This window comes from Bos javanicus, chromosome 16 (genome assembly GCF_032452875.1).
Source record: "Bos javanicus breed banteng chromosome 16, ARS-OSU_banteng_1.0, whole genome shotgun sequence".
Taxonomy (NCBI): domain Eukaryota; kingdom Metazoa; phylum Chordata; class Mammalia; order Artiodactyla; family Bovidae; genus Bos; species Bos javanicus.
In genome coordinates this window covers 22,859,815-22,870,282 of record NC_083883.1, presented here as the reverse complement: position 1 = coordinate 22,870,282, position 10,468 = coordinate 22,859,815, and positions in this window count along the sequence as shown.

The following is a 10,468-nucleotide window of genomic DNA, read 5'->3' as shown; positions in this document are numbered from 1 at the left end:
ACATTTTGGAGGGGAAGTGTGGGAATCATCTTCCCTGGAACACTGGCAGATCTTTCTTAATTCCATCAATGGAAGCTTGGTGCCACGTCAAGATGCTTCATTAAATATTATCCTAACGGGTGCCTTTATTGCCAGCATTCCATGGGCAGAATTTCAAACCCAATTCTCTGCAAACATGGTTAAAAGTAAGAAGTTATTCTTTATTCTTTCTCCTGACTGTTATCTGGGAAATTCTGAACTCATAGTAGTTACTGAGTAGGGTTGTCCTCCATGAAAGAATATATGGGGGGTAAGTTCCAGCTCTTTTCAGAGACTCATAGCAAAGAGCTGTGGTTCTGGATAATTTCCCATGTTCATTCTTTTAGAAATGAAGAATCCTGAAATTCAGCCTATAGTATAAAATTACTCAAATTCCAGTTTTCTTTCCAGAAAATTGACAGAAAGGATATATTTTGCATTGCTAAATAGGTAAAAAGCAGTTGTTTCCTCCAAATCTTGAATACACATTGATGTCTGTGCACCATCCAATAATCTTGTGTGGTTTTCATCCCTGCTATGTGCCCCTAGGGGAAATAATACCAAAAAAAAAAAACAAAACAAAACTAGATTCCCTAGTCCCAGAAAGACTGGATGAGACCCGAACTGGCTCCCAGGTGGAAGAATAAAACACATTAAATGTGAATTCTGTCTATTTCCTTTATGAAGTAAAATTTCCAGGGAAAAAAGGAATGTTTTGTAACTAATGGCCATTCTGAAGTTCTTATATGAATACAAAGGTGCTCTTGCTTAATTATTTTATTTATCTTTAATCACTGCCAACTTCATTCAGATAAAAGATGCAAAATAACTGTTCATTTTTTTTAATTAACCTCTTCTTTAGCAAGTTTGTATCCAATTAACTAAGACTATTGTTATATCTAGTCTTTTATGAGCAAGTATGAATGTGTCATGGGTGTGAATTGCAGTTCTAATCTTACATTTGAATCCTTGTGTCTGTACTATTGGAATGAAGGGCCTGAGTTATTGAATGTGTAAGCTAGAGTGCAAGGTGAAGAGGATTCATGAATCACCTGGCATGAAGCCTCTACCCTCACCTGGAAAAAATGCTTCCTACTAGACACCTGACACACCACCCTTTCAAGTGGTACAAGCAATGTTTAGAAGAGCCAGAACATGGAAGCGACCTAAATGTCCATCAACAGGTGAACAGATAAAGATGTGGTACATATACACAATGGAATATTACTCAGCCATTAAAAATAACGAAATAATGCCATTTGCAACAACATGGATGAACCTAGTGATTATCATACTAAATGTAGTAAATCAGGCAGAGAAAGACAAATATGATATTGCTTATACGCAGAATCTTATACAAAGAACTCACTTTCAAAATAGAAACAGACTCACAGACTTAGGGAACAAACATGGTTATCAGGGGGCAGAGGGATAGATTGCAAGTTTGGTATTTGAAAAAGAATGCTGCTGCTGCTGCTAAGTCACCTCAGTCGTGTCCAACTCTGTGCGACCCCATAGACGGCAGCCCACTAGGCTCCTCTGTCCCTGGGATTCTCCAGGCAAGAATACTGGAGTGGGTTGCCATATCCTTCTCCAATGCATGAAAGTGAAAAGTGAAAGTGAAATTGCTCAGTCGTGCCTGACTCTTAGCAACCCCATGGACTGCAGCCTACCAGGCTCCTCCATCCATGGGATTTTCCAGGCAAGAGTACTGGAGTGGGTTGCCGTTGCCTTCTCCATGAAAAAGAATAGACACATGTATAATTGAATCATTTTGCTCTACATCTGAAACTAACACAGTATTGTTAATCAACTATACTCCAATATAAAATAAAAATTAGAAAAGGGTTTGATACAAAGAACACACTATTGCACTGTTGGAAATGTGGAATTTACAGTGTACAATATGAAGCTGAGAATTCCACAGCATCTCTATTTCTTAATCTTCATCCAGACAGATACATATACAGCTAGGTATAGTATGAGGTGATAAATACAACAGCATGGGGAGAAATAAGGACTCACAGTGAGTATGGGGCCAGCACATTAGCCTCAGGATGTCAGAATTTCTTAACACAGGAGAAACGCATTTAAACTAGCTCTTAGATGATAAATAGTTTGCCTAGGAGGAAAACAAAGGGCAATGCAGTAGACTTTGAAGATGATCCACATAATCTTTGTTTTGTATAATTTCCTCCAATTAAGTATGGGTAGAAATTGTTACTAGAATAAGGTATTACTCTTCTGACTGTATTACTCTATATGGCAAAAGGGATTTTGCAGGTGTAATCAAATTCCCTATTAGTGTATGGTGCAAAAGGAGATAAATCAGGGTTCAGTTCAGTGGCTCAGTTGTGTCCGACTTTTTGCCACCCCATGAATAGCAGTACGCCAGGCCTCCCTGTTCATCACCAGCTCCTGGAGTTCACCGAAACTCATGTCCATCGAGTCAGTGATGCTATCCAGCCATCTCATCCTCTGTCATCCCCTTCTCCTCCTGCCCCCAATCCCTCCCAGCATCAGGGTCTTTTCCAATAAGTCAACTCTTCGCATGAGGTGGCCAAAGTATTAGAGTTTCAGCCTCAGCATCAGTCCTTCCAATGAACACCCAGTACTGGTCTCCTTTAGGATGGACTAGTTGGATCTCCTTGCAGTCCAAGGAACTCGCAAGAGTCTTCTCCAGCACCGCAGTTAAAAAGCATCAATTCTTTGGCACTCAGCTTTCTTCACAGTCCAACTCTCACATCCATACATGACCACTGGAAAAACCATAGCCTTGACTAGATGGACCTTTGTTGGCAAAGTAATATCTCTGCTTTTTAATACGCTGTCTAGGTTGGTCATAATTTTCCTTCCAAAGAGAAAGTGTCTTTTAATTTCATGGCTGCAATCACCATCTGAAGTGATTTTGGAGCCCCCAAAAATAAAGTCTGACACTGTTTCCACTTCCCCCATCTATTTCCCATGAAGTGATGGGACCAGATGCCATGATCTTCGTTTTCTGAGTGTTGAGCTTTAAGCCAACTTTTTCACTCTCCACTTTCACTTTCATCAAGAGGCTTTTTAATCAGGGTGGGTCTGACCTAATCAGGTAAATTTTTTCTTTTAATTAAAGTATAGTTGTATGATATTATGTAACTTATAGGTGTACAATATAGTGATTCACAATTTTGAAAAGTTATACTCCATTTATAGTTATTGTAAAACAATGGCTATATTCCCTCTATTGTACAATATATGTGACTGTGACTGTGTTAGTTGCTCAGTCGTGTCTGACTCTTTGCCACCCCACAGACTGTAGCCCACCAGGCTTCTCTGTCTATGAAATTTAATTCTCCAGGCCAGAATACTGGAGTGGATTGCCATTCCCTTCTCCAGAGGAACTTCCCAACCCAGGGATCGAACCCTGATCTCCTGCCTCGCAGGCAGATTCTTTACCATTTCAGCTACAAGGAAGTCTATAGTATGTATTATTGTAGCTTATTTTGTATTTAATAGATTGTACCTCTTTCTCCCCTACTCCTGTCTTGCCCCTCTCTCCTTCCCTCCCCCACCAGTAACCACTAGTTTGTTCTTTGTATCTGTGAATCTGCTTCTTTTTTGGTATATTCAGTAGTTTGTTGTATTTTTTTTTTTTTAGATCCCACATATAAGTGATATACAGTATTGGTCTTTCTTTGTCTGAGAAGGGACTGGGTTCTTTCTGAAGTCAGAGAGTTTGGGAGTGTGTGAAGGGGGCCATCAGGCCAGGACATGACAGCAGCCTCTGGGATCAACAGGCAGCCCCTAGACAACAGCAGCAAGGCTAGGGGAACCAAGTCCTTCAGCTATAAGGAAATTAATTCTACCAACAGCCTGAAGAAGCTTGAAAGCAGATATTCCCCGAGTCCAGCCTTCAGTAGAGGATGCCCTTGATCTCAGCCCTTGTCGACACTGAGCAAAGAACCTCGCCATGCTGTGCCTGGACTTTTGGCCTTCCTGCATTAATCTTGAGGGTGTTGCTTTAACCACAAAGCCACCGAGTATTGTTTTAAGCCTTGACAACAAAAGAAAATGAAAACAGAAGGGAATCCTACAGAGACATAGTAGCACATAGACTTGGCAAAGAGAAAGCATGTGGGATATGGTGGGATGGCCAGTGAGACATCTCATGCTGGGGAATGACAGGAAGTGAGATGAGAAAGTCAAATCACAGCTGCTTTCTGAAGGGCCCACACTCAGGAATGTGAAGCAGGGTGGAGCACAGGTGGCTTGTTAGTTTCATGTCTAGAAAAATACACAATAGAAGCATGAAATTAATGGAAGGGAGGTGGTCCCCAAACAGATTGATAAGAGAGCTATTGTAATCATTTACAGCCATGAAATTAAAAGACGCTTGCTCCTTGGAAGGAAAGTTATGACAAACCTAGACAGCATATTAAAAAGCAGAGATGTCACTTTGCCAGCAAAGGTCCATTTAGTTAAAGTTATGATTTTTCCAGTAGTCATGTATGGATGTGAGAGTTGGACCATAAAGAAGGCTGAGCACTGAAGAACTGATGCTTTCTTAACTGTGGTGCTGGAAGAGAGGGACTCTTGAGAGTCCCTTGGATAACTGGGAGGTCAAACCAGGAAATCAACCCTATATTCCTTGAAAGGATTGATGCTGAAGCTGAAGCTCCAATATTTGACCACCTGCTGCAAAGATTCCAGTTGAGCTCTTTCAAATCCTGAAAGATGATGCTGTGAAAGTGCTGCACTCAATATGCTAGCAAATATGGAAAACTCAGCAGTGGCCACAGGACTGGAAAAAGTCAGTTTTCATTCCAATCCCAAAGAAAGGCAATGCCAAAGAATGCTCAAACTACCACACAATTGCACTCATCTCACACACTAGTAAAGTAATGCTCAAAGTTCTCCAAGCCAGCCTTCAGCAATATGTGAACCATGAACTTCCTGATGTTCAAGCTGGTTTTAGAAAAGGCAGAGGAACCAGAGATCAAATTGCCAACATCCTCTGGATCATCAAAAAAGCAAAAGAGTTCCAGAAAAACATTTATTTCTGCTTTATTGACTATGCCAAAGCCTTTGACTGTGTGGATCACAAGAAACTGTGGAAAATTCTGAAAGAGATAGGAATACCAGACCACCTGACCTGCCTCTTGAGAAACCTATATGCAGGTCAGGAAGCAACAGTTAGAACTGGACATGGAACAACAGACTGGTTCCAAATAGGAAAAGGAGTTCATCAAGGCTGTATATTGTCACCCTGCCTATTTAACTTCTATGCAGAGTACATCATGAGAAATGCTGGGCTGGAAGAAGCACAAGCTGGAATCAAGATTGCCGGGAGAAATATCAATAACTTCAGATATGCAGATGACACCACCCTTATGGCAGAAAGTGAAAAAGAACTAAAAAGCCTCTTGATGAAAGTGAAAGAGGAGAGTGAAAAAGTTGGGTTAAAACTCAACATTCAGAAAATGAAGATCATGGTATCCAGTCCCAACACTTCATGGCAGATAGATGGGGAAACAGTGGAAACAGTGTCAGACTTTATTTTTGGGGGCTCCAAAATCACTGCAGATGGTGATTGCAGCCATGAAATTAAAAGATGCTTACTCTTTGGAAGGAAAGTTATGACCAACCTAGACAGCATATTGAAAAGCAGAGACATTACTTTGCCAACAAAGGTCCATCTAGCCAAGGCTATGTTTTTTCCAGTGGTCATGTATGGATGTGAGAGTTGGACTATAAAGAAAGCTGAGCGCTGAAGAATTGATGCTTTTTAACTGCGGTGCTGGAGAAGACTCTTGAGAATCCTTTGGACTGCAAGGAGATCCAACCGGTTCATCCTAAAGGAAATCAGTCCTGGGTGTTCTTTGGAGGGACTGATGCTGAAGCTGAAACTCCAATACTTTGGCCACCTGATGCGGAGATCTGACTCATTGGAAAAGACCCTGATTCTGGGAAAGATTGAGGGCAGGAGGAGAAGGGGACGACAGAGGATAAGATGGTTGGATGGCATCACCAACACAATGGACATGGGTTTGGGTGGACTCCGAAAGTTGGTGATGGACAGGGAGGCCTGGCATGCTGCGGTTCATGGGGTTGCAAGGAGTCGGACTTGACTGACTGACTGAACTGAAATGAACTGAACTGAACTGATGCAAAGAACTGGCTCATTAAAAAAGACCCTGATGCTGGGAAATATTGAAGGCAGGAGGAAAAGGGCATGACAGAGCATGAGATAATTAGATAACATTACCAGTGGACATGAGTTTAAGCAAATGCTGGAAGATAATGAACAGGGAAGCCTGGCATGCTGCAGTCCATGGGATTGCAAAGAGTTTGACTTGATTAAGCAACTAAACAACAACAAAATATTCATCAAGGCAAGAAGTGCTATATAAACCAAAAAAGAGGGGGTGACCTCCAGAGACATTTTAGTAACCAACCTGACTTTTGGCCTGTTGGACTGCACCCCACAGGCCTAAGAGGCCTATACTTGCCAAGGTTAAAGAGCCAAGAAAGAGCCAGGAGTCAGACAGAGACATCAACAGTTTAATGCAGTGGCCCCCATCATTTTTAGCATTAGAAACTGGTTTCGAGGAAGACAGTTTTTTCCCTGGACCTGGGCAGGGCTGGGGAATGGTTTTGAAATGATTCAAATACATTATGTTGATTATGCACTTTATTTCTCTTATTATTATGTCGTCTCCATCTCAGATCATCAGGGATTAGATCCTAGAGGTTGGGGACCCCTGGTTTAGTGGATGAGGGAGCTTACACCTCTGAAGCAGGGTCCTGGAGCAACACCCCACCATCCGTAGGCAGCATACAGTGGGCAAGATGTGGGGCAATCTTAGCCCTTGGGGGCAGAGAGAGGTTACCAGTTACAGGGGAAATTGACTCAGGTTGGCTTATCAGTTACCAGGGAAACCAGCAGAGGGGCAATCCCTTCCCTGCCTCTTTGATAAGAATAGTCCCTAGGTGGGGTGGGGACTAGTATATGGGAAGATCTATCATGTAAGTGGAGTGCAGATGAAGCAGGCACTGGTTCCACAGAGAATGTACAGAGAACAAGAAAACAGCCATTTTGAGTGGCCTAACCATACAAAGCCCATTTGTTTTCACATTTATTATAAATTCCTCTGGGAAAACAAAACAAAACAATAGAACTGTGGTCCTTTCAGCTGGATGAAACCTCAAGGAACCATCTGATGATAAAAGAAGCCTCACCATCAACTGAGAAAATATCAAGTTACTCAAATGAAAATAAGTGGGTGTAAGCAAAAGTGCATGAGTTCTAACCTTTGTGTGTGTGTATGTAAGTTCTGTGTTCAGAGCATAGTCATTTGGTTGATTCAAGGCACTATTTTAAGGTATATAGATAAAGTATATGCATCAAGTTGAGATACATCATTCATCTTGTCTAACCTCCTGCCTTCAGACAGGCAAAATACTATTATTCTCATGAAGTCACTGAGGTTCATAGGGCCAACTAACCTGTCACCAGGTAATCAGCAAGCGGGAGAGGGTGACTCGAGTTCCATTCTTCAGACCCCTGTTTTTTCCATTATTCTTTTGACAGCAGGCCAGGGAGATGATGGCTTGGGGAAGCTGAGAGACATGTTAGCCACAAGAACAGGGTCACAGGAGAAGTTATGTGGGTGGGAATTTCCCAGATGAGTCTGGGAATGGTGTTGACAACAATAAGCATTTCATTCTGAAATCTTTCTTGTATTGAACTCAGGTGTTTAGAGTCCACTGTCTGATTTTACAAAATAGGAAAACAGCTCACTTATTAATATGGGATGGTTTACCAGCTTTTCGTTCAATTCCAAAGTGTTATTAATAAAAACTGACTCAGATTCAAGCTCGAAGAACTGTGTTTCATTTTTTTCATTAATCCGAATTTGAGATATAACTGTGTCTAAGGTTTTAGGCTTCCCTTGTGGCTCAGATGGTAAAGAATCTGCCTATAATGCAGGAGATCCAAGTTCAATCACTGGGTGGGGAAGGTCCCCTGGAGAAGGGAATGGCTATCCACTCCAGTATTCTTGCCTGGAGAAGTCCATGGAAAGGATCCTGGAGGGCTACAGTCCATGGGGTTACAAAGAGTCAGACTTTGTAACTGACTAACACTTTCACTTTCAGGGCCTTAGGAGGACTACCATGCCTATTATCATCCTTAGACATCTAGAGGTTGCATATTAATATAGTGATAACTATTATGGTTATGACTTCCCCAAGCATTTTTCTTTCTGGGAGCTAAAAACAGAGAGAAAGAAAACAAAAATGAGCTTCATCATTTTAGATCCTAACCTAGATGAAACATTTGCTTTCGCCTTCAGAAAGGCTGTGGTTGGAACAGAGTCGGGTAGCCCACCTTCTGGGGCTCCTTACAGGCTCGCGTTAAAATCACCCGATAAGGTAGTACAGAGCAGAGACGCTCTTCATGTGGAAGGAAGCGATAAGGATCATCAACAGGCTTAAACTAGAGTGAAAATATGTCCATTTCTGAAAATAATCTGTCTTTGGCTTCTATTTCTACTCAAAGCTTTTGAAGATCCTGGAGCAACAGCACAGGAGCAGTGCTTCTGTTCCCTGATGAATTGAGCATTTGTTGCCCTGGAGGAAGAATCTGTCCCGGGGGCGGAGATAGCAGCTGAATGAATACCAGAAAGGATGAAGGATTGCACACTGGCCCCGGCCGCAGTTGGATGTGATTTCAACCAAGTGGGGTGTTATTTTTCCTTTATGTGGAACTGCCTTTCAATGGCTCTGTCAGGATGCGATTTAGAGCATGCCTCACGCAGGCCTGCACTGTCCGTGTTCTGCCCAGGGTACCACACTCCGGTCCTCCTCTCCAGCCCTGTGCCGTTTTCCCCAGGCCCTAAGAGCCAGCCCGTGTTGCTTGGGGTTTTCCCAGGTGATGCTAAGGAATGTCTCACTGAAACTCTAGAAACTGTAGAAAGGCTTCTCTTTGGTGGCTCCTGTTATTCCTGAGGATGACTACAGGATTTATAAAAGGAATCAACATTTTGGACCGGATTCCAACATGAGGCAACACAGTCAGCTCTAATCCAGCCTAACCCTAACAGAAGGTTACATCATCATTAACTTGGGAATTCGCTGTTTACACGTTTAGGCTTAATCATATCTTAACCCCACTGAACTGGCCACACACAGGAAAAGCTCCCCGGCACTTCTCCGCAAGCGCAGTGTGCAGGAAGAGTTCTGCCCCGCGCCGGCTTTGCCTTTGAGCCCACGTGCCTTTACAGCCATTACCACATCTTTCCCTGGGTCCGACCTTAGCGCTGGGGTAGGTTCTGCCAAAATCCCACAGAGCCAGAGTCCCACAGGCTTCGTGCTGACATCCTGTAAAGTCATTGCCCTGGCGTAGCTTCAGAAAGGACCACACCCAGGAAGGAGGCAGTCCGGAGTTCTCACTCTTTGCCCATTGTTCCTTCCCATCAAAAGGAGAGACAAAACAGGAGAAACCCTTAAGGAGAAGGGAAACAACAGCCTGAAGGGGCCATGCTCTGTTTATCCTTTACTGTCCTATGTTGCATCAGCCCTTGGAAGCCTTATTCCCTTCTCACTCACCCCCACCCTCTGCTGTTAGACAGTTTTATGATTTCCTGTGTCATTGAACTTTACTATCTTGTGCTTGCCTGACTTTCTCCTCCACTGGACTTTAAGCTTCTTGAAGGCAGTGATTATATGACTTTATCCATCCAAAAAATATTTATGGAGCTCCTACTCTACATATAAGATAATTTTTTCAGACACTGGAGACTCAGGGAGTGAACAGGACAAAGACCCCTGCTCTGGTGGAACTTAATTCTGGTGAGGGAGACAAACTTGTCAACATTTTCCTAAATAGTTTTATGTTCTCAGATTCGAACACTGTACTTGTCATATAGTCAGCATGTAAAAAATACCTAAATATGTTTTGAATAAGTGAAAGAACCTGTAACTTCATGGTTTATGAAGAGTGAGCTGCCTTTTATTTTTTTATTTTATAATTTTTACTTTTGTACTGATTTTAAAGGTTATACTCCATTTAGTTATTTAAAAAATATTGGCTATAATTACACCTTTGTAGCATCCTTGTAGCTTATCTTTCATCATATATATATATACATACATACATACACATATCCATATATATATATACATGTACCACATCTTCATTATCCCTTCATCTGTGAATGGACGTTTAGGTTGCTTCCATGTCTTGCCAATTGTAAATAATGCAGCTATGAACATGGGGTGCTTTTATCTTTTCAAATTAGAGGTTTGGATATACCCCCAGAAGTGGAATAATTGGGTCATATGGTGGCTCTGGGCTTCCCCGGTGGTGCTAGCAGTAAAGAACTTTCCTGCCAATGCAGGAGACATAAGAGACATGGGTCTTGCCTAGACGGAGGAGCCTGGTGGGCTACAGTCTATAGGGTCTTAA